This window comes from Xyrauchen texanus, chromosome 30 (genome assembly GCF_025860055.1).
Source record: "Xyrauchen texanus isolate HMW12.3.18 chromosome 30, RBS_HiC_50CHRs, whole genome shotgun sequence".
NCBI lineage: Eukaryota > Metazoa > Chordata > Actinopteri > Cypriniformes > Catostomidae > Xyrauchen > Xyrauchen texanus.
Genome location: NC_068305.1, coordinates 1,621,354 through 1,648,044, shown reverse-complemented (window position 1 = coordinate 1,648,044; position 26,691 = coordinate 1,621,354). Strand labels below are relative to the sequence as shown.

General features: G+C 42.2%; 1 pseudogene; it reads left to right on the top strand.

The window, feature by feature from the left end:
• Positions 1-26,691, top strand: part of LOC127623567 (laminin subunit alpha-2-like) — a 241,100-nt pseudogene that overhangs the window by 180,093 nt on the left and 34,316 nt on the right.

Sequence of the window (26,691 nt, the reverse complement as noted above, 5' to 3'; positions counted from 1 at the left end):
CGTCACTCCACGCATCTTATCAAGTGGCTTGTTGAGCACATTACGGAGGAGATGTAGCATGTGTGGAGGCTTCACGTTATTCTCCACGGCATCAACACGCAACTCACCACGCATCCCACCGAGAGCGAACCACATTATAGTGACCACGAGGAGGTTATCCCATGTGACATTCGAACTTGCGACTCCAGGTGTGGTAGTCAGCGTCTTTACTCGCTGAGCTACCCAGGCCGTGGGGTACATTGTATTAAAAACATAAAATATGTAAAAAATATTAATCTTTGGACATATTTTTTAAAGTCATAATGGTAAAATCAGCTATTTGTCATTTTTATGTTGGGGCCAGTGAAAATTTTAAGCACTGTCCCAACCGGTCCAGTAGAAAAAATCCTTAGCGCTGAGCCCTGAAATGTAATCTTTGTATCCAAATTGGTTTTATAGCATTCTCTAAAAAAAAAATTTTAAACTTTAAAAATGTCATGAGGTGTAACCATATAGTAAAAAGTACTATAATATTTTCTTTTCATCTAGAATCCATGAGAGTATAAACAAATGGAAAAATTTTGGTCCGGCAGACACACATTTGATCCTAAGACCGCGGCCGGGCTACGTGCCCAAGGTTCCTACCACGCCCTTCAGAGACCAGGTAGTGAACCTGCAAGCGCTGCCCCGGGAGGAGGAAGACCCAGCCCCTTCATTGCTGTGTCCGGTACGTACTTTGCGTACCTATTTGGACCGCACGCAGAGCTTTAGATGTTCTGAGCAGCTTTTTGTCTGCTTTGGTGGACAGCGGAAAGGGAACGCTGTCTCCAAACAGAGGCTCTCAAACTGGGTGGTGGAAGCCATTTCATTGGCCTATTGCACCCAGGCCTTGCCCCACCCCTTGCGGGTCCGAGCACACTCAAAAAGGAGTGTTGCATCCTCTGGGCACTGGCCAAAGGCACCTCCCTGGCAGACATATGCAGAGCAGCAGGTTAAACAACACCTAATACCTTTGCGAGATTTTACAATCTCAGGGTAGGGGCAGTTTTGTCCCGTGTTTTCTCAGGTCCTAGCCAGTAGAACTCGGTAAAACACTGACCGTGCACTTTTTCTCCCAGGTGATCCCAATCACTCGGCCCCCTGGATGACTCCTCCCTAGCCCTCTGGGTCTGCAATTCAGCGGAGGAATTCAGTGTCTCAGATCTACGGGTACTCAGATCTACCCTGTACTGGAATAGGTGCTCCACAGGTCAGGGCTCCTACGTGGACTTTCCCCCTGTGTGTATTTTCCGTGGTACGGTCCCCTTACGAGCCGACCCACTGCCCCCCAGTCGCCGTGTCTGTAGCAACTCCTCCCTCCGAAGAGGTGGGATCTACCACAGCATCACTTCCCACATGTGACCTAAAAGCCCATGTGGTGTATGTCACCACTCTTACTTCCCCCTTTCTGGGCAGGTGTGGTCTGGGCAGGGTCTTTTCTCCTTGAAAGTATAGGAAACTGGATGCGTGTAAGAGCCCCAGCTGTTGACTCTATGTGAGAAACATAGAGAGAAAAGAGGCTCGGTTAGGCTCGGCCCGTTCCCAGGTTAGCAAGCGTCACCTTGTTCCCGTCTAGGGTAACTATAAGGATTCCGATCACTTTATGGGGCATTGGGGGAAGGGTACATGCAGTCTGATACAGCTGGTCGTTTTGGCACATCAAGTACCTGCCCGCTCCTGTGTCAGCAGTACACGTACACGGCTCAGTGCATGGCACGATTTAAATTGGACCCCTAGTGTCGTTTCTTCGACACAATGTTGAAGTGAGCGACAGACGGGGAACGTCTAGGTTACGGATGTAACCTCCATTCCTGATAGAGGGAACGAGACGGCCACGTCGCTGAGCTGAGCCACTGTTGTGGCCGGACCATTTCCGGCTCCTCAGAAAAATCCTGAATGAAACAGACGCATTTCCCCACCTTTATACCCATATGTCCAGGGCGGGACATGCAAATTCTGTCTGCCAACTTCTCATCTTTTTTCATAGATCAGAGGAATATTCGGCACTCAAGAGAGTCACTTCTTCGACACATGTCTCGTTCCCTCCACCAGGGAACGGAGGTTACATCCGTAACCTAGATGTTATCTTCTTTTTAAGAAAGACAGAAGTTTTCATCGTAGTCTGCTGTTCTCTTGGCCATTTTTTAAAGTCCATGAAACTTTTGAAAACTTGCATTAACTTCAGTGGCTTAAGTTTCATGTGAACACTAGAAAGGAGAAGTAAACCCATCGTCGCTAAACTCCGACATACCTGTTTGTCGTTGTTCTAGATAGTTTATGGATTACACAACTAAAGCGTCACACTGGCAGAATATTTCCAAACTGTGCAAGTGTACAGATCTGATTGGGGGATTTTAGCTCTTAGATTTTAGATCTGGAAACCCCAAACGTGTCGAAATCTGATTCTGACTGGCGAATCACCAATATTTAAAGTCTGGTATTTATCAAATGTGGAGATTTAAACATTTTAATTACATGATTAGTTCGAAGTTATACATGACACAACTGATCAAAAGGGAATTGTAAGGGGGGATGGTTTTTAGTATAACTTGCAACAAGGGGGATGGCATCCCCCATCATCCCCCCCTCAACTCGAGTGCTGCTCATTTCGCCACAGAAGGAGAACAGATGCGATGTTAACAGGGTCCAACTTGACCAATGAGGGCACAGATCACCCTAATGGTAACATCACAACAAAACAACATAAATAATATGACAAAAGAGCTAAAACCTCTATGAATTCTTAATAACAACTATATAAATGCCACTATAAGTTCCCTTTGGCCAAGGAAGCATAATTAAATAATTCAAGTGCAAGGCATTGTGGGTATTCCCCATAAACTTAATGTTGTACTCAATAGTTTGAATAATTAGAACTAAAGTTTTTGGATTTTTAAGAAAAATCATTTCAAGGAACTTAGTTATTTCAGTTATGAGCCAAAAACTTTAAATTTCAAGTAGCATTTAATTACGAAAACTTTTTCCTGATGTTACACTTTTTTGGGCCATTGCACATACACACAGAGCATCAGCTCTAATGTGTGTTATGATCTGTCTGGAGGCTTCAGGACCAAAATTATCTCTAAAAGATCAGGTCAAGGGTACCGTCCAGAAGAGCTATCATCTATGGAACAAGGCCAAAGAACTGCAGAACCACGTCAAAGGTTAAAAGGACCATCAGACTCTGAAAAAAGAATAATATCTCCTCAGCAGAAATAATACACTTTCATTAGCAGTGTACTGCCATATCACTTCACAGTAAATGCTCCTACAACTCTGGGAAAGATGTTCTGTTCGACTAATCACGTTTCTGCTGAAGATCATTCAGTGTGTGTGTGTGTGTGTGTGTGTGTGTGTGTGTGTGTGATGTTCTAACCCTTTGTTTATCATTTTTTACTCTTTTTCTCTAAAGTGTCATTTGTAATACCTGCTGAAATGACTAGAGTTGAGAATGAGCTGTAATAACTAAACTGGCACATGTACAGAAATGTTCATTACAGTTTTTTCTGATTGCTTAAGCACATTTTTTGTAACTATTGGCTATTTTTGCAAAACTCTACACACAAATAAGAAAACCTTTCACCCAATTATCAAAACATTGTAGTTCTCTTGCAAAAGCGAACACAGCTAGATTAACTCTTCACACCTTCGTAAAAATGGTGTTTTCGTATCAAACAGTAAACACAAGCCATCATCTACTAAGCACACAATGTGCCAACTACACACTGATGGTATGAATACAAAACACATCTGGCTTTTGCTTTCTCTGTGTACAGATGTCAATTTGAGGTCATACTTTTGTCATAGTGTCATGTAAACATACAAGGATCCAAACTTCAAGTATTGGTGTTTATTCACACTCATCAAAACCAAGACAAAGTCAGAACACAAAATAGTAATTTCACAAAAAAAAAAAAACAATCAGCCTACATGTCGTCTTTCTGGGTCCGGCCACAAAATTTCGTCCACATCGCATGCGATATCCTCCAGTCCAAGGCACCGGGGAAAATATCTCCTTGAATGCCGTATCCAGGCCTGACATGATGCCTGCTCAATATCTCCACATGCCTCCTCCATTGCCAGTAAAAGGGCTACCTGTTGATGAGGATGACGGTTGTACACTTTCCAGCGCCAGGCAGAGAAGAACTCCTCGATGGGATTTAAGAATGGAGAGTATGGAGGGAGGTTGAGTGCCATGAAGAATGGGTGGTCTGTAAACCAGTTGCGGACCAAAGCAGCCCTATGGAAACTAACATTGTCCCATATGATGACATATCGGGTATGCTCTGGTCTCTGAACAGTGAGCATGTCATGTAAGGTGTCCAGGAATGCAATAATGTGTGCAGTGTTGTATGGGCCTATGGTTGCATGATGGTGAACAACACCATTTTGGCTTATAGCTGCACACATGGTTATGTTACCACCACGTTGTCCTGGGACATTGATGATGGCACGGTGTCCAATAATGTTCCTGCCACGTCTCCTGGTTTTACTGAGGTTAAAACCGGCCTCATCTACAAAAAGTAGCTCATGTCCCATGGCATCTGCTTCTAGTTCCATCACTCTCTGGACAAGACAAAACAAATGCAACACATCAGACCCATGCACAGCACTACAGTATGCACTTCCAAATTCAGAACCAATGACACTATAGCTTACCTGCACATAGTCATATCGCAGTTGCTTTACACGTTCTGTGTTTCTCTCGAAAGGAATTCTGTAAATTTGCTTCATTCTTATTCTGTGGCGCGCAAGTACACGACTTAGTGCAGAAATGCTTACACTGTGTATATTTTGAAAGATGGTGTCATTATCAATTATGCGCTGCTGTATTTCACGCAGTCTTATTGCATTATTGGCAATCACCATGTTCACTATATGGGTCTCTTGCTCTGGAGTGAACATTCTTCCTCTGCCCCCAACATCTGGACGTCTAGCAATTCTGTAAAGTAACATTTTCAGTATTTTTGCATGTATGGTACTGTTGTGTTTCTCATTAGAGTATGGCAGTGCTACAAAGTACTTACCGATTCTTATTTCGAAATGTCCTAATGATGCTTGCCACAGTGTAGCGGCTCAAATTAGGCTGAACCCGTTGGCCAGCTTCCCTCAGGGTCATCCCATGGTTGATGACATGGTCCACTATTGTAGCTCTGATGTCATCAGTTACTCTATTTCTTACTCTTCTTACCCTTCCTCTTTCCCTCCACGTCCTCTCCCTCGGCCTCCTCGGCCTCCTCTGATTCTCACTCTTCTCACTCTTACTGCTCCTTCCATTGTACTCCACACAGACAGCTTACCTGTGGCTTATTTATAGTGCTTATAGGCTGATTGCAAAGTGAACTAATTATCTAAAACAGTTTTCACATGTGAAAGTGTGCCAGACAGTTGGCAAAATAGTGTTAATGATAGCCATACATGTGTATAATTTTGCTAGGAGTGTGTTGGAAATTTGGTAATTGAGTGTAAGCAGTGAGTTGTGTTTAAAGTTCTGCAAAAAGAGTGTTGTGCAGTGAATTGTCCCTACAGTTTTGCAAAGTGTGTGTTACAAAATTGCAAACTGAGTGCAAACCAGTGTTTGTGCTTTTAGTTTTGCATACTCAGTGAGTGGTTTTGCTATACGTATTAATAGTTTTAGAAATTGTGCTACAAGAATCACGATTAGCGCTTAAGCATTCAGAAAAAACTGTAATATGCACTATCCCTGTAGATATAAACTGAATAATAAAACTGTTTTGTTTGCAGAAATTGGAGAGAATCTGGGTCCTCTTCATTTCAGACTGAAAGCAGCCAACAATCAACAAAGACCTGCAGAGAGCCCTGAATGATACAATGGAAAAACTCAATACCCTCCCCGGCGTTGTGTGTGTGTGTGTGTGTGTGTGTGTGTGTGTGTGTGTGTGTGTGTGTGTGTGTGTGTGTGTTTGTGTGTGTGTGTGTGTGAGAGAGAGAGTGTGTGTGTGTGAGAGAGTGTGATTGTGGGTGTGTGTGTGTGTTTGTGTGTGTTTTTGTGTGTGTGTTTGTGTGTATGTGTTTGTATGTATGTGTGTGTGTGTCTGTGTGTGTGTATGTGTTTGTGTGTGCGTGTGAGAGAGTGTGTTTGTGTATGGTTGTGTGTATGTTTGTGTGTGTGGGTATGTGTTTGTGTGTGTGTGTTTGTGTGTGTGTGTGTTTGTGTGTATGTATGTGTTTGTTTGTGTGTGTACGTGTGTGTATGTGTTTGTGTGTGTATGTGTGTGTTAGTGTGTATGTGTGTGTATGTTTGTGTGTGTGAGAGAGAGAAAGAGAGCTGACACATCAGTGCAATATAAAGTGTGTCAAAGATATGATCTTCAGCAGAAATGTGATGAGTCAAAGATCATTGTTTTAAAATGGAAATGTTTTGAATATTTGAAACTGTAAGATGAGAAAAGTATACTGTATAATGGCTTTAAAAAATGTGCCTTTTTTAAGAATATTAAAATGTTTGCATAGTAATGAGAATCTAATAAGAATCCTCATTGAGAATAATATGTATTATATATAAATATTTATTAAATAAATGTACAAATATGAAAAACACTCTTCATAAGTAAAACATCCAGATGCATTACAGTATTGTGGGGAAATGTTAATACAGTAATATAGAAAGGAAGTGTGCTTATTTATCAAATAATAATAATAATAATGTCATAATGCAAAAATCCTATTTGTCCCAAAATAGGCTTTATTAATGTAAAATCTATATTCTTATTGTGTCTTTTTTTATTTTTTTGGGGTGAAACATGTCCCAGACTCGTTTTTGTGTCATTCACCCTTATTGTTATAAGGTAAATATTGTTATAAAGCTCTGTGAAAATGATGCATATTTGAATTTACATTTCTTTTGTGGATGATTGCAGATCTTGCAGATAAGATACCAGTGACACATCTCTAGACGTTCTGAATCATCTGAAGGACATGAACTTAAACCTGATGCGCTTGAAGAAGAACTACAGCAAACTGGAGGATAACATCAGTAACACCAACAACCTCATCAAAGACCCAGAGAAAAACAGTCCGACATCCATCAAAACTCCACAAATAGTCTTTCTTTGAACAGATAACAACGGCACGGAAAATGAATTTTTGCTTTCTGAAATGAAATATATGTGTAACAAGATCACTTAAATGTATATTTCATATTTTTCCCCCTGTTTGATTTTGAACATCAACAGCAATAATTATGTATTCATGATTTTATTGTTTTAAAATCTTCTGTGCGGACTGATTTTAACCCATTAAGACCCCTCTATTCCCCAAGACGTTAGCATGGTGCTTTTATTCAGATCGCGCTGCATGTGCAGAGAGTGTGTTCGCTCCGCTCCTCATCGCTCCATTTCTCCGTTCTTTGTTCAGCTCAACAGGATTAAATGCAGCCTTTCAAAGCTTTTCTAAGCTCGTTATCCTAATGAGCGCTTCAGCTAATTACAGATGGAAACTCATTTTTTTCTCTCATCTTTTCTTTTGAAATAACAGCTCCATGTCTTACACTGCAAATGAAAGATATATTATGTCACATTCTTCTATCAGTTTTTTTTTCTCTTTTGTTTTTGTTCTTTCATAGTCTCTTTATTTTTATAGACCCTTTCATTCTCCATTTGTGATGGCTATGCTATGAAGCATGTTTTCTGTCTTATTTCATTTCAATATAGTCTCATTGTGGCAGGGCGGAGTGCGGGGCCGGGTCGTGATTCTACACACCCGGTCCCTTATCAGGCTAATCAAGCCTCCGAGAGGGATAAAGGCAGACTGCGGAGGATGGTGCATGAGAGAGATCGTTTACGGACATGTCCGTCATGTGTGTGTTTGTCTTTGGTTTAAGTTAATCATTAAACTATTATTTATATTGTCAAGCCGGTTCTCGCCTCCTCCTTTCCATTGAACTGCGTTACACTCATGTATTAATGTTTGTGACTTTACTCTTCGTTTGTGTTTGTAGTTCATGCATAAAGTGAAGAATCTAGAGAATGAGGCTGAAATTCAAGCCAATTCAGGAACTTCTGGACAACCTGAATAAAAACATCTCACACATCAAAGAACTCATCAACCAGGCCGACAAACAGGCTAACTTTGTGATACAGCACAAAATCAGCCTTAAATACTCCACAACAGTCCTGACAGCATCCTATACATTGTCATTCCCTTCACTCTTGAAAACCTCTAAAATTATCCACAATGCTCCCAAAAGCAGCCTCACTGAAAAAATACTATGTGTTGGATTTATTTATATTATGTACCATATGTAGCAATTTTGCATCACGCATTCAACTTTTGGTAAACCATTGTTGTATATACACAAATGTATCAGTTTATTCAACTTTATTTGCTTAAAAAGGTATGTCACACAAATACGATTTTAGACCTAGAGCAAGTTGTTTCAAATGAACATTAATATTATTGCTTCTACTTAATTTAATGGACTCTAAAATGGAACTAAATTATTGAACTTGATTCCCCAAAGAAATGCCCATAAAGCTGCACTTCAGCCATGCACATTCACATCCGCAAGGAATAATAACATGGATTTAACAGAATCCCACTTGAACAAAGAGAACACTAATCACCCAAATTGTGACTTTACACGAAAAAACGAATTACAATAAGACAACCTCAGTTCTAAACTTGATGGCTTGAGTAAGTTGTACTCTGAATTCACCTTAAAATTAATATTTTGTGTTGAACACATTAATGAAAAATAAGCAATGAATAATGCTAAATATGTAGTAAATATGTACATTTCTTAGTAGAAGCTATTTATTTTCATACTTTATGGTTGTTGACCCAACAAATAGTTTTTTTTCCAGTGTATACACTCCACCATACTCCTAAAAGCAGCCTATTTACTGCAGATACACTCCTGAAAGCAGCATATATACAATATAATCAATTACACTCTTGGAAACAGCTTACACTGTACACTCCACTTCACTGCTACATGCAGCCATCATACACTACTACACTCCCGAAAACATCTTATATACTCAACAACACTCCTAAAAACATTGTATATACTCTGCAACACACCTAAAAACATTTTATATACTCCACTACACTCCCGAAAACATTGTATACTCCACTACACTCCTGAAAACTTCTTATATTTACATTTACATTTACATTTATGCATTTGGCAGATGCTTTTATACTCCACTACATATACTCCACTACACTCATAAAAAAATATTACATAGTCCACCACACTCCTGAAAACGTCTTATATGCTCCACTACACTCCTTAAAACATTGTATATACAATCCACTACACTCATGAAAACATCCCGGGTTACTTAACAGTAACCCCTGTTCCATGAAAAGCAGAATGAGATGCTGCGCTGATTTAGCGCTTTGGGAACGTCTTTAGGAGTGACCAGCTGTGAATATGTGTGCAACACGTCAATGAAATTGACAGAATTTGTAGCCTCCGCCAGTGGCATCATCAGGATGCGCCGGTACAAGGGCTATAAATAGATGTGCCACAGGTGCATCGTCAGGTATTTTATCTGTAGAGCAGTCCTGGGACATCCTCAGTGCGGCAATGAAGCGCAGCATCTCGTTCCGCTTTTTCAGGGAACAGGGGTTACAGTTAAGTAACCCGTGACATTCCCTATCAAAAGGTACACTTTGATGCTGTGCTTATTTAGCGCTTTGGGAACGAGAATACCCACGCCGCCGCACTGCAGATGTCTGGACCGCTTTACGGTTGTGTAGTTGTGCTCACAAGAGCACGAGAGGTTTCAGACATGAGCTTGTGATGTTGACTCATGGACATAAGAGCCCGGCATGAACATCCAATTATAAAATCTTATGAATATGTGCGGAGAGGACCAGCCTGCTGCATTACAAACATGCTGCAGAGGGACACCTCTAGCCAAGGCATCAGAGGAGCCGACCACTCTGGTAGAGTGAGCCCTGATCCCTACTGGCGAAGCCTGACTGTGCACCTCGTAGGCCAGGGCAATAGCATCCCTCAACCAATGCGACATTGCACCCTTGTTACGGCCCCCGTGACAAACGAATAGTTGCCCTGACTTACGCCACTGGCTAGTGCAGTGGACTTAAGCCTGAAGGGCACAGACTGGACACAGTCCGTGAAGTCTTTCCTGATCCGGCATTGTAAATGGCTGGGAACAGAAGGCTTCAAGAGTGACCGGATATACATCCGAGAAAGGAACCTTAGGTAGGTAGTCAGGATGAGGGTGCAAAATTGCTTTAGCCATTCCTGGGGCAAATTCTAAGCAGGCCGGCAAGACAGAGAGAGCCTGTAGATCCCCACATTTTCTTTAGAGAGGTAATCGCCATAAAAAAACCATCTTGAGAGTCAGAAGTCTGTCAGATGCTGACTCCAGAGGTTCGAAGGATATCTCAACCAGACCCTCAAGGACTGTTGCTAAGTCCCATGGAGGGGTCCTGGTCCTAGCAGGAGGTCTCAGTCGCATAGCTCCACGAATGAAGTGAGCGAGTACAGGATGTCTCCCCAAGGGCACCCCGTCAGGCATGGCAAGCCGAAATGGCAACCACATAGACCCTGAGAGTAGCGGGGCATATGCCTGCTGACAGTTTTCCTGCAGAAAGTCCAGAACTGAAGCAATCTGGCAGTTAACTGGATCTGCATTATGTGCACTGCACCATCCTTCAAAGACACCCCATTTATTGGCGTAGATTCTTCTGGTAGAGGGAGCCCTAGCACTTAAAATGGTCTCGATAACCTCAGGTGAAAGCCCAGTGTCCCTCATTTGGTACCATTCAGGCGCCAAACATGAAGATTCCACATCTCGGGCCGGGGATGAAATATTGTCCCCTGCACCTGTGACAGAAGGTCCCTCCTGTCCAGAATCGGTCAAAGCGAGCCATCGAGGAGAGACATTATCTCCGAGAACCATACCATGTTTGGCCAATGTGGCGCATTAGTAAGAGGCAGGACCCTTGCTGCCGAACTCTGGCCAAGACTCCCGGGAGCAGTGAGACCAGAGGAAACGCATACAGGCGCATTCTGGGCCATGCATGTGCCATCGCATCCAGACCCAGGGGGGCTGGGTGACTCAGTGAGAAGTAGAGGGGACATTGCGCTGTTTGTTGGGAGGTGAAGAGGTCCACTTCTGCTCTGTAAAATCTTTGAGACAGTTGATGTGCCAATCGAGCTGATGACCCTCCCATTATCCTTGAGCTGGATGACCACTTAAGACCACTCCCCAGCCTGTCAGGGAGGCGTCTGTCGTTAGCAGCTTGCGACGGCAAAATGCACCTAGAGTGGGACTCAAAGTGAGGAACCGGGGTCTGAACCACGTAGAAAGGGTGCGTAGCGTGCGGCGTGTAACCCTTATCAGCCTTTGGGGACTGGCCCTTGGATGAAATCCCCTGGCTTTGATCCACAACTGAAACGGTTTCATGTGCAAAAGGCCCAAAGGGATCACAGAGGACGCAGATGCCATGACCTAGTATTCGTTGATACTGACAAACAGTGCAACCTTGGCATAGCATGACTTTGCTCAGGGTGTTCTGAATGGACTTGATTCGAGTGGGAGACAATTGAGCCCGCATTATGATCGAATTCCATACGATCCCCAGATAGGTAGTTTTCTGAGTGGAAGAGGACGCTTTTCTTGATGTTGAGCCTCAAATCCAGAGAAACCAGATGAGCTAAGATGATATCCCTGTGCTGTAATGCCAGTTCTTGTGACTGTTCTAGTATCAGCCACTCGTATATATATATATAATTCAGAATGCAGATGCCCCAGAGTCGCATAGGAGCCAGTGCTGCATCCATGCACTTTGTGAATGTGCGGGGTGATAAGGCTAGGCCGAATGGAAGAACCCGATATTGGAAAGCTTCGCCCCTGAAAGCGAACCAATGGTGACGTTGGATTTGAGATACGACCGTCTTGATGGTTAGCATCTAGAACTTGAACTCCTGACTGAGCGATTCAAGCCTTGAAGGTCTAAAATCTGACGCAACCCCCATCCTTCTTGGGAACCAGGAAGTATCTGCTGTAGTAACCTGACTCTCTCTCTCTGCAAGGGGAACATGTTCTATGGCCCCTTTGACCAAGAGATTTTGCAATTCTTTCCACAGTAGACATGCTTGTTCCGGTTTCACAGTAGTGGGAACCACGCCGAACAAATTGAGTTCTGTAGCCTTTTCCTACTGTTATCAGGACCCACATAGAAACACCCGGAATTAGCTTCCACGCTGCCAGGTTCTCTGAGATGGGTATCAATTTTGACACTTCCTGTTGAGGGAATGTCGAATGTTCAGCATCCAGGACTATGGCAGGAAGCAACGGAACACTGCTAACTCCCGAAACACCAGATGTGGTGGGAATGGAGAGGTTTCGTGGGGGTATCGGGAAGGTGCAGGTGAATGTCTCACGCGACCCATCCCAAGAGGGGGCTACCCCCAAAAGGCTGGGTGCAAGACCGTCCTTTTCCTCGAGATAACGGTCCTGAGGTCTTGCTTTGGGGGCTGCTGAGGGCGACGAGCCTGTCCCCAGTTTCTATGAGGGGGAGCACGATATGTTTTTGAGCCTCCCTTCTAGAAGGACCAGGGCAGGGCAGGGCAGGGTGGCCGGTGGCCTCTCACCCTGAGTGCAGTGAGGAAGGAATTGCCCGAAGGCTTTCTCATGACTTTTGCCTCCTGGAACCTGGTGATGACCATGTTCACTAAGTCACCAAACATCAAGAAGGAAGACTTTGTCCTTGTCTCAAATGCCTGACAGGTTCAGCCTTAAGGGCCTCTCTGTGCTGACCAAAGCAGCCATAGACCGGCCAATGGCGCGAGCCATCTGTTTGGTCGCCAGAACAGATTCGTGGCTCGATGAAGCTCTGAAAACTCGTCAACCGTACTGCCTGCAGTCAGGTCCTTCAACAGGTCAGCCTGGTATGCCTGCAACACTGCCATAGTGTGCAGGGCAGCACCAGCCTGACCTGCTGCCTGATAAGCTTTCATCACAAGTGTAGAGTTGGTCCTGCACGGCTTAATGTAGAAAGTGGGTCTCTTTAGAGATGATGCCGAGCCAGGTGAGAGATAACCCGCAAGTGTCTCTTCTCAGCACCCACGATAGTCGAATATGTCAACATCGAAGGCACGAAGACACGGGAAGTATAAGGTGTCCTCCAAGAACGAGAAAGCTCGTCAGAGGTCCTTTGGCCACCAGACAGAAATCTGTCTTCCAACTTGGAGCGTTTGGGGGTCTCTTGTTCGCATGGCCAGTCTAGCTGTAGTCTGGCCACCGCCCGAGTAACCACCTCAAGCAATTCCTCAGCCACTTTATTATCGTGCGAGGAACGCTCAGACGTGGGTAGCTCAAAGTCCGCAGACTCAAGAGATTCGCCGCCCCCCTCATGAACCGAAGAGGTGCCGGAGCGCGCTTCAAGATCACGAGAAGGACCGGCTGGATCTGGGTAGAGAGCAAGCGATAGGGAAGATCCATACTAGACCCCCACAATGGAAGAGTGGGCACTGTCTCTTGGAAGTAAGCGAGACAAGTGCGAAGCATTTTGACTGAAAGCAGATTGCAATGCTTGCAACTGCCCAGCCCCAAAGCAAGAGCAGCATGCTCTTCCCCCAAACACACAAAATAAAGCTGGTGTGTGTCCGTTTCAGCCATAGAGTGTAAACACGGGAACACACACAGCTTTCTTTGTTTATCAGTCTTTTTTTTCTTTCTTTTTCTTTTTTTTTAAAGAGAAAGTTTTCTGTGCAATGCCTAATAAATTCTAACTCCTAACAGAGGAAAATAGAAAGTTTTTGACAGGGTTGAGAAGTACAACACACACAGAATGGTCTGAAGACAAAAGACCTGACGATGCACCTGTGGCACATCTATTTATAGCCCCTATACCGGCGCATCCTGATGATGTCACCGGCGAAGGCTATAAATTCTAGTCAATTTCATTGACGTGTTGCACACACATTCACATTTCCTGAAGGAAACTGAACATTTCTTGCCTAACTGCCCATTGTGGATGAAGCATTCTGTGAATGAAGAACTTTTTAACAACTGTATATAATTACTACATATACATGCACGATTAATCCAGATACAAGACAAACATTACATTTCTGTGTTGATTCCAAGTTTTGACTGAGAAGCAGATCTGTAATTAACTCCTTGTTCTGATTTCTATGCTGATAAATCAACCACACAATAAAAAAATGGAATAGCTTATTTTCACTTATTTTGGGCTTGTTTTTCCAGACCAGGTTGCTTGTTTCTCTTGCGAGATCTGGCAACACTGCAACTGGTATTTCACCCACCCCTTAGCACAGAGTGCTGTCACGTTATTAACAGTTCTTTTATTTTGTTCTAACCGGTTACCTTTTAGAGACTGAGGAACTTCTGAACCTGAACGAAAAAATACAGTTCCTGCTCAGAACAAACCGAAATGAAAAACATTCTGTCCTTGCTAATAAACAAAGAAACAGATATCCCGCGACAGTAATCATATAAGAATATGAATGAACCATCAAAATATATGCGAAAAAGCGACACTATTACATATCTTGAGTCTTTAATGACACTATACACTTTTTGTACTAAAGTCATTCTAAGAAATTTTTGCATTACAGTTTATAAGAAATAGAAGGAATTCTAAAGAGATGTGGGCACAACTCCAAAAAGTAGATGAGGTGCAGTGGGTGGAATGTGGTCCAGGATCACTGAAGAATTCATTTGCCACACAACTGCACCACTGAAATTAAATCAAGTGAAATCCAAACTCTGATTGAAATTGGTGAGAAACATAAAACTGCATTTAAACCATCTTAATATGTTGATGTTGAGTTGAATTCCTTGTGTTTAGTCATCAGCCCGCTGACACTGAGGGCACGCTGCAGTTTGATGAAGAGTGTTATGCAGCCATCAGCCACCACACACGATGGAAACCCAACTTATCCACGGTGATGTTCAAGTTCTGCACCTTCTTCACAGACACTGTAATGATGTACTTTGCCACTAAGGACATGGTGCACGCAGATATATATATATATGTATATGTAGACCAGGGTAAGTTGTCACACTTTTTATTCCAGTAAATATGTCTCAGGTTTATTTTTGAAAGGCAGTTTCTGCATAGCCTCATACTTGGCTTGCAAAAAAGCTTTGAACATTTTCCTTGTTATAACCCTGGAAAAAAAGAAACAGTTCTTTGAACACACTTTGACCTTTTGTCAACAGTGGGGCATGTTGTCAAACTATATTGGTTAAGTTGTCACAGTATATCCTGCTTTTAAAACAATGGCATAGGTTTCATTTAAACATTGAGAATTACAAGTTCCCCGTCACGCCACCATCACTACCACCATGACACAATCTACACCTCTCTTTAAATGCATTGTATTAAATAATTACAGGTATTGAAGCAAAATGCAAAAGGAAAACTATTCATGGAACAACTCAAATGGAAAAGGTAATGTACAAACATATCAATATCAAATATTGTAATTCATATATTATGTAAATGGATCACATTTAAAACATGTGACATCCTGTCCTGATATTCTAGCCCTTTCCCTAAAAATACCTTTGTCCTAAGAACAAAACTACCAGTTTCCTTTGATTATTTGCTGTTGTTTACCAAAGAGCAGTAACAAAAATACAATGAAAGTGAACATTTACTTTGGAGGGTAAAATTCACCAAAAATATTCTAATTTAAGAGGGTCTTGAACAAGGTGATTAAAACCAACATGCAAAACCTCTGCTAGAGAAAATACACATTTTTATAATTGTACTTTAGATCGTATCATTACTGAGATATTGGTCTTCCCTGTATGTAAAGAACTACTTTATTTACACAGAATTTCATGTAGATACAGTCTAAACTCAACCTGTCTCTCTCTCTCTCTCTGAACAGAAAGACTTCATGAGTGCAGAGCTGAGCGATGGCAGGGTGAAGGTGAGTTATGATCTGGGATCAGGCACCAGCTCAGTCACCAGTAAAAGACGGCACAACGATAGAAAATTTAAATCGTTCACTATATCCTGCATGAAGAAAGAAGTAGTTTCTGTCATTACTGACTCACCTTTATGTCATTCCAAACCCATACGTTAATTTTTTGCTGTGGAAAGCTTTCAAATTTGTAAAAACAAACTGTGTTGCCTGTGCCTGTGTTGGATAATTTACTTAAAAAAGTGATCCACTACTAATTACTTCTCTAAAATTTTAATCCGTTTACTTAACCAATTACTTATTTGGAAAGTAATCTGATTGCTAATTACTTAAACACTTTTCTGCTCTACACAAAATAATACAAAATAATGTCAAAGTTTCCTCTTGTTCCCTGTTCACACAAGTCATGCACATCAAGGACCACACGTTTGTCTCTTTAGTGACTCATTAGTAACCTATGAACATAATTATTTTAGAAATATGTGTAACCCTATATACATAAAAGTACTTGTAATTGAAAGTTTGAAACTGTAATTTCATAACAAGAATTTAAAATGTAATGCATTACACTATTTTGTGACTAAAAGTAATTATAATACAGTAACTAGTTACTTTGTAGTCAGATTACACTCAAAACAGCAAGTCAGTGATGTTGTGTACCTTCATACCTTTCATTCTGCTGGGCTGAATTAATGAAATAATGATGGAATCAACCATTAGTAATAAAGCAGCCAGTAGTGCATTCACTAATGGAAGTCAATGGGGTCCAATTTTGGAGAAATGTGAAGTCTATAATTTTATAAAAGCACTTACATTAATTAGTCTGTTAAAACTTGTTTCATTTGAGCTGTAATGTTGTTTAAATCATAATTTTTTCAGTCATTTTATGGATTTAGGGTTTGTTGACATTCTATTGTCATGGTAACAAAGTTGAAAATTGTCTATAACTTTCCACAGATGTGGTTAGTAAGTGATTTAATCACAGTAAAATCATGTAAACGTCTCGGGTTACATGTGTAAACCTTGTTCCCTAAAAAAAGCGGAACGAGATGCTTGACCGCGTGCCTCGTAGGCCCGGGCAATAATGAGGATGCCTCTTTGAGGGCACCCCGCCCACCAAGCCGTGGCAAACCGCAGTGGCCACATAGAACCTGGCAGTGGCGAGGCAAGTGCCCGCTGACAGTTCTTTCTACAGAAAATCCAGAACTGAAGCAAACTGGCAGTTAGCTGGTTCTGTAATAAGAACTTTAGTAGAAGGAAACGCATGCAGGCGCATTTGCGTTACTACGTTCAGCCCCTCCCAAGGGGGGGGGGACTGGGCAACTCGGGGAGAAGTAGAGGAGACATTGCGCTATCAACAGTGGTGAAGAGGTCCTCTTCTGCCCTGTAAAATCTACCCAGATCAGTTCCAAGTGGAGGGAGCCCTAGCACTTGAAATGGTCTCGATAATCTCAAGAGAAAACCCTGTGAACCTCATCTGGTACCCTTAGGGGCCAGACATGAAAGGTTTCAAAATTCGGGCCAAGGATGAGAAGGTCCTCCCTGTTCGGAATCGCCCAAGGCGAGCCGTCGAGGAGAGGAATTAGCTCCGAGAAACATATCCTGTTCGGCCAGCGCGGCGCCATTAATAGGAGGCAAGACCCTTGCTGGTGAACATCGCCAAGACTCCCGGGAGCAGAGAAACCGGGGAAAGAAATACATACAGAAATACATACATTTAAAAAGGTCTCGATAACCTCAGGAGAAAGCCCTGTGTCCCTCAGTTGGTACCCTTAGGGGCCAAAAATGAAAGATTCCACAATTCGGGGCAGGGATGAATTATTGCCCTGTGTCTGAGATAGAAGATCCTTCCTGTTCGGAATCGCCCAAGGCGAGTCGTCGAGGGAAGAGATTAGCTCCGAGAACCAAGCCCTGTTCGGCCAGCGTGGTGCTATCAGTAAGAGGCAAAAACCCTTGCTGGCGAACTCTGGGCAACTACTACCTTAGGGTGGAGTTCTTAACTCCCCCCGTTGGCATTTCCTGTCTGGACCGTAAATCTGCTCCCGTATACGGGCATCCAGGGATATAACTGACCTGAGTGACAGGAGCTTACCCTGGGCCCTAAGGAGAATCCGACATGTCAGAAATAAAGCTGACAAAAACGTGGGTCTCCTTGAAGATTTATGTAAGAGGCTACCGCTGTATTGTCCACCCGCACCAAGACATGGCAGCCTCAGGAGGAGGTATTTCAGGGCCAGAAATTCAGCCATCAACCCGAGACAGTGACTGTGACAACCGAGCTGACGACCCTCCTATCCCCTTAAGCTGGACGACCACTTAAGGCCGCTACCCCGCCCGTCAGGGAGGTGTCTGTCGTTAGCAGTCTGCGACAACAAGACGCACCTAGAGTGGGACCCAAGGCAGAAAACCGGGTCTGAACCACATAGAAAGGGAACGAAGCCTGAGGCGCAGAACCCTATTTAGCCCAGGGGTTTTGGCCCTTGGAAGAAATCCCCTGGCTTTTGGCCACAACAAAAACAGTCTCATGAGCAGAAGGTCCAGAGGGATCACCGTGGACGCGTTCGCCCTGAGACCTGGAAATCGTTGATACTGATAACAGTGCAACCTTGACCTAGCCTGACTTTGCTCAGGGTGATCTGAATGGACTCAATCCTAGCGGGAGACAGTTGTGCCAGAGGGAGACAGAGGACGCTTTTCTTGGCGTTGAGCCTCAACCCCAGAGAAACAGATGAGCTAAGACGATGTCCCTGTGCTGAACTGCCAGTTCCTGGAACTGCGCTAGGATCAGCCAGTCGTCTACATAATTCAGAATGCAGATGCCCCGGAGTCGCAAGGAGCCAGCACTACATCATGCATTGTGAATGTGTGGGTAAAAAGGGCTAGGCTGAGTGAAAGAACCTGACCCTGGAAGACTTCGCCCCCGGAAGTGAACCTCAGGAACTTTCCATGTTGTGGCAGAACTTCTAAATGAAGTATAGAAGTGCGTCATAAGATCGATGGTGACCAGCCAAACGAGTTGTAGGGCTTGAGACAGGACCGTCTTGACAGGCATCATCTTGGACTTGAACACCCATGGGTAGTTCAAGCTTTAAGATCTAAGCCAGACGCCACCCCTCACCCTCCATGGGAAACGGGAAGTATTTAGTGTAATAACCTAACTCTCTCTCTGGAAGGGGAACACATACCATGGCCCCTTTAACCAGGAGATTGAGTTTTTTTTTTTTTTACAAAAAAGAAATCCGGTTTATGGTAGTGAGAACACGCCATTGAAACACGGAAAAGCGGCGAGAGAATTAAATCCTGACACCCTTATAAGACCCACAGAAAAGAATATATCCGGCAGAAGTTTCCACGCTGCCAGGATCTCTGAGATGGGTATTATATTTTAACACTTCCTGTTGAGGGGTTGTCGGGTGTTTTGCGTCCTGAATAAAATGCAGGAACAGCGAAAACAACCAATTTTGACCGAAGCCTCTGCAACCCGAAACACCAAGAGGTGGCGGGAGTGGAGGGGCTTTGAGGGGGTACCGGGAGGGGTGAAGTGAAGCACGCGCCCCGTCCTGAGGGGATCTACCCCTTAATCTAGGCGCAAGACCGTCAGGGTTTTCTCTTACTAGAATTTATAGTCCTGAGGTCTTGCTTCGGGGGCTGGCGAGGGCGGCGAGACTGTCCCCAATCCCTGGGAGGAGGAGCACAACTCGCCACGCTTTGCTTTTGAGCCTCCCTTCAGTCAGGACCGAGGTGGGTCTGAGGCTTGCTCGTCAAGCGCAGAACTCACACTCAGGTCATCCAGGAGGTCAGCCTGGTACGCCTGAAAAACAGCATAGTGTGCAGAGCAGCACCAGCCTGACCTGCTGCTTGATAAGCCCTTCCCACTAAAGTGGAGGTTGCCCTACAAGGCTTTGAGGGGAGAGAGGGCTCCTAAAGTGACGATGCTGAGCCCGGCGAGAGATAGCCCTGAAGCGTTTCTTCGACCTCAACACCCACGATAGTCGAATATAATGACGTCGAGGGTATGTGAACACGGGAAGAAAATATATATATATATTTTTTTTTTTTTTTTTTTTAGGGGTTCTCCATGAGCAAAAAAGCTCTTCATGGAGGTTATCAAAGAAAGGGAAGGGACCCATGAGGCGTTCCCTTTCTTAGACTGGAAGATAAAATCTATCCCCTAATTTGGAGTGTTTGGATGTTTGGGGGTCTCTTTTTCGCGTGGCCAGTCCAATGTGGCAACCGCACGAGTAACAACATCGAGCAATTCCTCCGTAGATTTTTTATCGTGGACGGAAAACTCGGAGGCGGGAAGAGAATCGCGGTCCACCTCATGATCCGAAGAAGCGTCGGAACGCGCTTCGAGATCATGTGAAGGACCAGCTGGGTTTGGGGAGAGAGTGAGAGAAAGGGATCAACCCGTCTCTTGCTTCTCAGCCAAATCCATGCACGAGCCCCACGAACGATCTTTTCGTGAGTGCTGACTCCTGGAAGCAAGCGAGGCGAGCACGACGCACTCTGCCTGTTAAAGCAAATCGCAGTGCTCGCACCCGCCCTGCTGCAACGCGAGAGCAGTGTGCTCTTACCCCCAAACAAACAGCAAAAACTGATGTGTGCCGTCTTCAGCTATAGAGCGAGAAGAGGGGAACACGCACCGTTTGCGGCTTTCAGTCATTCTCTCTTTTTTTTTTTTTTTTTCTTTTTAGAAATATATATATAATATTTTCTAAACAGAAGAGAAAAATAGAACAACGTTCACTGCACACTGCCTAACTGATTCTATCTCCTAACAGAGGAAAGAAAGTTTTGACAGGGTGTGTGAAACACAGAAACAGAATCGCTCTGAAAAAAGAGATTCTGACGACACCTGGTGACGTATCCATTTATAGCCTGGCCTCAGGTGCATCTAATGATTACATCAGCCGAGGCTATAAATTCCGGTCAATGTTCATTGACGTGTTCCACACATTATTCAGCTCGGCTCACAGCTAAGGCTGTTCCCCCGTAGCGCTTAGCAGCGCAACATCGTAGTGAAGATTTTTGTAAAGGGAACATACGTATTGTTTATGTCTATATTTTTGAAACAGTATTTTAATGTTTCCTGATTAAACCCCATCTTGAAAAATCTTGTTAAAAAAAGGTTCATATGCTTTTTTATAAATGCTCTGTTTGCTCGATCTCCCTACTTTTTCTAACACTTTTGATCACAACTTGCAGATCTGAAAATCAAGGGGTGCCCTAACGTGGTTTGTGACTTTACACATAGACATCAGTCTTTTTTGGGAAGCCCCACCCCTTTCCATGTTTTGTGGTATATTGGCCTCTGAATGGACTACAAATGAGATCTTAGTGTCTTTTGAAAGCTAAGAACCTCAGGTTTGATGTGTAATGATGTATAATATTCTATCCTCAGTCAGTAATATATTCAAATGATGATTATTTTTTTAATACTTTATTTTTGCTGAACTGCATTTTTTTCTGGACATTTGGGACATAACAGTGGACAGTATTTATCCAGAATAGCTGAGAGACAAGTAATAATAGACTTATTTTTTAGAAAACAACCTAAGTTAAGAGTTGATATAGATTTTGTGTCTAATTGGGTCTTACAGAAGCAGTGATCGGAGCAGACATGAGATTTTTTTTAATCTTTTGATGATTTTTGAACAAAATAATCCAATAACTAATAACTTTAATTTGCATTTATGTTGTCCTTTTTCGAATATTTAATAAACATATAAAGAACACTGAATTAACAGTTAAATATATTTTGATCAAATACATATCCAGTATGTATAAAGAAATCTTGTGCTTGCATTTGTGTCTGTAGTCAATGAGTGTTTGTGGGTGTCTGTGTGTACATTATGTACTTATGTGTTGGAAATAAAGACCCATGTGCTTTTTCCAATTCTTTTTCTAGTGTTAGTTGGCACCTAGATGAACAATTTATGACCAAATGTAGAGAGATAGAACAAACAGGCCCTTTATTACAAGCTTTTGAATTTGAATATAAAAAGGGTCAATTTGACCCTAAAGGTCAAATTAGGGATTTACTTTTTGTAGCTTTGTGTATAAATACATGACATTTTGCAAAGTTCAGATCACCTCTGTGGAGGTTGTCATGAAGTTTCAGACAGACTACTTAAAGTAATGTTGAAGTAAATCAATGTTTAAAATTCAAAATGGTCAAATTGACCCATAAGGAAGGATTAAAACGATTCAAAAGTTGGACGCTCATTGTATAATTCGCACATTTTCTGTGTAGACACAATTTCTCAAAAATGGTTGGATTAGTCATGCATTACTCCTCTCCAAATGTGATTCCTCAGGTCAGAGATGGCATTGAAGAGCTTCTCTGGCTGTTTGAAAGACAGAATTTTCCAGAACTGCTGAGTAGCCCAGGCCCCAGACTACACCAGACTGATCAAGGGCTTCTCTATTGAGGTGAGACAAAAGAAGCTTTTTCATCCCTTCCTGTCTCTCTTTTATGCTCCTCTTACTAAAGGATCAAACGAAACATTTCTCTGCGAGCGCTCTTTTTTTTTTAAAGGACAATGAGAGGAAGAGAGAACTAGAATAGAAGAGAGAATGGAGAATAAGTGCTGTAGCTGTACATGTGTGTCTGCTGATATCACCCATAATACATACTTTTATTCTTTTGACTTTTGAGTCATGATCTTATCATACATATATCATATATCACAAATAGCGCAGCTATTTGACATAATAGGTCCTGGAGGATTAACAATGATGTCATGTTGGATTATGCTTAACACCAACTGAAAATTAGCATGCTATTACCATGATTTTTGGCCGTAGATATCTATGGTGTTCTTTGAAATAGCTTGGAGTTCGAAGTAAATTGTGGTTTTTGAATATGGTAATAATTTGGAACCATGGTATTTATCGAAGATCACAACTAGTGAATTAGTTGAATTACTTATTTGTGATACTATATTGGACACAAAAGCTGTTTCTGAGAGAATATTTTGACTATTTTTTAGTTTTACAAGTTATTGGGGCTGTGAGCTTGAAAATGTACACTGAATTGACTTTTGAAAGAATAATTTATGATTGTTTATACATTTGCTGAGAAGGAACTTTAGAGTTCGGATCTCTTAGAACATTGATTCAATACCCCTGAAATATATCTAAGCAAGCTACAAGTTACATATTACTTAAAGGAATAGTTCACAAAAAAATGGGATTTATTTAGTTATAATTTTTTTATTGGGGGGGGGTGAACTATCCCTTTAAATGAGTTAAACTACAGGGGGTGAACTATCCCTTTAAAGGAGTTAAACTACAGTCAAGCTATAACTGCTACAATCAGGTCTGACTGCAGAATTTAATCATATCAACCTGATATACAGAAATGAATTAGTATGACATTCCCTTATGAAAATTAACCATGTGCAGTATTTGTAGTAAAACCATACTAACCACTAAAATAGCCATGGTTACTACACAAAGGCGTAATTTATGGGTTGGACAGGTGGGTCATGTCCCTATCACTTTTTGCATTGACAATTTTTGTCCCCACCACTTTTTGAATTAGTTTTCATCAGGTAATGCAGAAAAAATATCTCCAGTTCTTGAGCAGGAGTTTCCATTTTGTTCATGTGGGTTACAATAAATGGCGATCCAGCACTGGAATTTGTTATAATGAGTGCTCATTTTAGGATAAAGCCATTTGAGTCCAGTCTCATTTACAGACGCTCTTTACAGAACAGCTGGTTTTCTTAAAGAGACAGTACTGGATTAAGCATGTGTTCAAGTAATCAATGTACATACTTGTAAACAATAAACATATTATATTATGTAAAATAATATCATGTTTATTAATGGATGGATTTGTGCATTTTTTTAAAAGCTAAAATGTCCCCAGAAGGATGAAAAAATAATAAAATATAATTATTCATATTAATATTTATATCATATTGTACCTAGGTAGACGCTCCCCTGTATAATTAACAGCATTAGCTGGAAGATAATTTCTTTCAAATGTAAGTAAAATTAACTTTCGAACTGAAATATACCAAATGAATCGATATCGGGAAAAAATCTGGAAATCTGTATCAATACTCATCCCTAATTTGGTATTATCTGCACTTCAACTAAATAATATACCTTAATTTAAGAGTTTTGCCACTTAGTGACAAAGTGACGACCTGTGATGTCACCTGTCCCCACCACTTTTAAAACAAATGAATGCCCATTGTTACTACAGTAATGGTTACTACATTATTACTATTGTAAAATCATGATTTATTGTTGAAATGGTTAAAAAACATTAAATTGAAAATAAATGTACTTTTTTTTTCATTTATATACACAATTTATACTTAATATACACTAATAAACTAGCCAACACTGTATTTTATATAACTGAACTGAAATATAGTGATGAACAGCAGTAATACTTTAAATATTTCACTTTATAAAAACAAGGCAAAGTCCATTAATGGCTGTCGGGGTTCAAGTGAATCAGTGAATCATTTATGTGAACTAATTCATTTACATGAACTGTCCAAAAGAACCACATTTATAACAATAATCAGAGTTCCCAGTGCTAAATATAAGTGAATCATTTATTTAAACTGGTTCATTTACATGAACTGTGTGAAAGACTCGATTCACCTAAATGATTCTTTTTTCCCACTGCCACATGAGATAGAGAGGACTGTTTTGGTGAAAAGCTATTGTGAAAATATCTGAACTACTGTCACACTACTTTTTTGTGAGGGATTCTGTTGTGACTAATGAAACCGTAGAAAGGTTTTGGGTGGCGTCTCAAATATGGACATAGTGCATCTCCAAACTAAACAATGCATTTGTCTCTCACTCAGAATCTTCACACTGTGAGCTTCCCCAGACCAGGCTGCTTGGAGCTGAAGCCCATGTCGTTTACATAACCACTGCTGTGCTACTTATCACCCGGAAACGGAGGAGAAGTGACCCTACTCTTCTGATGCAGTCAGTGTCTATGGACACTGAGGCTGTTCCCCTGTAACAGCCTATGTTCACGGCAACGGAGGTCGTTCCCCAGTCTCTGCCAGTGCTCATGACCATGGAGGCCATTTCACAGTCTCTGCCAGTGCTCACGACCACAGAGCTACCCAGGTCCATCCTGCCGGCACCTCCCTGGTCCATCTTACCTGAATCATCCTCGTTTGGCCTGCCGGTGTTGCCCTGGTCTGTTCTACCCTGGTCCTTGTTTGGACCTTTGTTTCTCTTTCTTGTTTGTTCTGTGTTTTGCAGTACCCTACTCCCTACCTGGACTCATTTTCCTAGCCGCTAGACCCCGCTCCATCATCTGCCCTGCTGGCACCACCCTGTCTGTCCTGCCAGTTCTGCCCTGGACCTTACCTTAGTTTTCTCTTTGTTTGGACCTTTGTTTCTTTTCTTTGTCTGTTCTGTGTGTTGTAGTGCTGTCCACCTGTTTCCCCCACCCTCCCTTTTCATTGTCTTGTCTTTCATCTAGTTTTGTCTTGTCTGTGGGATGCCCTCAAATATATCATGACACTCCTTTAAAGATGTTTCCTTGTCTTTTTTGGAACTTGACAACCTCAGTCACAAGTCACTTTCAATAAAAGAGCAGTGTGATTCACTTCTCCTTTTGTGTTTCACAGCAGAATCAAAGTCATAAGGATTAGTATATTACATAATTTTCATAACTGTGCCCGAACACTTTTCAGCCATCTTGGTTCTGGAAGTATTTTTCTATCGGGAAGACACGCAGGCTTGAGTGAGGTTTAAGATGCCATTTATTTGATGAATGTAAAACAGAAATGTAATGTCTCTCTTTGGCGTAGGCCCCGTCTGGCGGTCCGAGGGAGTTGTACACGGAACCGTCATATCCTGCCGGAGATAGGAGGCAGGGGCTAGGAGCCTACCCCCATGCGGGACAGGGCTCAACTGGTGGTGTTGGGGTGGTGGAGGTTGCAGTGTTAGCACACTGAAACAGCAATGTGATAGATTGTGAGCAGACTTATAAAGCAATGGCTTACATGCGATTGGCTAGGAATTACCCAGCTAATGGTGTGATGATGAACAGCTGCTAGTCTTCCCGCTAGAACTACGCTGCGCTTACATTTACCATTAATTTCTTCCATAGGGATTTCATAAAATCCTTCCTAAACGAGTTGTAAGCCATGAACCAAACCAGCCACCTCCATGGTGAATCACAACATTACAAACTTTGAGTGGAAACAAAAAAATATTTGAAATTCAAAGAGACGAAACTGTGTACTTAATGCCTTTAATGAGGGAATGAACTACAATCCCACGAAGCATGGCAAATGACGTAATCACATTAAAAACTAAAGGAATTTTTAAACTATTGCTATTAAGTTGTTGAATATAATTATAGAGACAATATATTGTAATTTTATGGAAACATATTCAGATATTTTCAAATAAATTAATAGTTTGAGAGTGTAGGGAGAGCGACTTGACTGCGTCATTCACAGTGCATCATGGGAGTGGGCGGAGCTCTTTTGCTGTGCTTTGTTCTCTGCGATTCTCATCAGGTTATTGTAGTTTTACCAAGAATTCTGCTATTAAACACGATTTCGAAATATCACAGACTGACGGGTTCAACAGAAGCATATATCTAAAATGAACAACCTAAGAGCTCACAGTAGGCCTGTCTTTAAAGGTTTATAAGTTATGGTTAGAGTCAGCTAAGCTAGCTGTGCTGGACTTGAGGTGCGGTGACAGAGTGTGCGATAGTGGAGACGGTAATCAGACAGATGGTTTTGAGAGCACGTTCT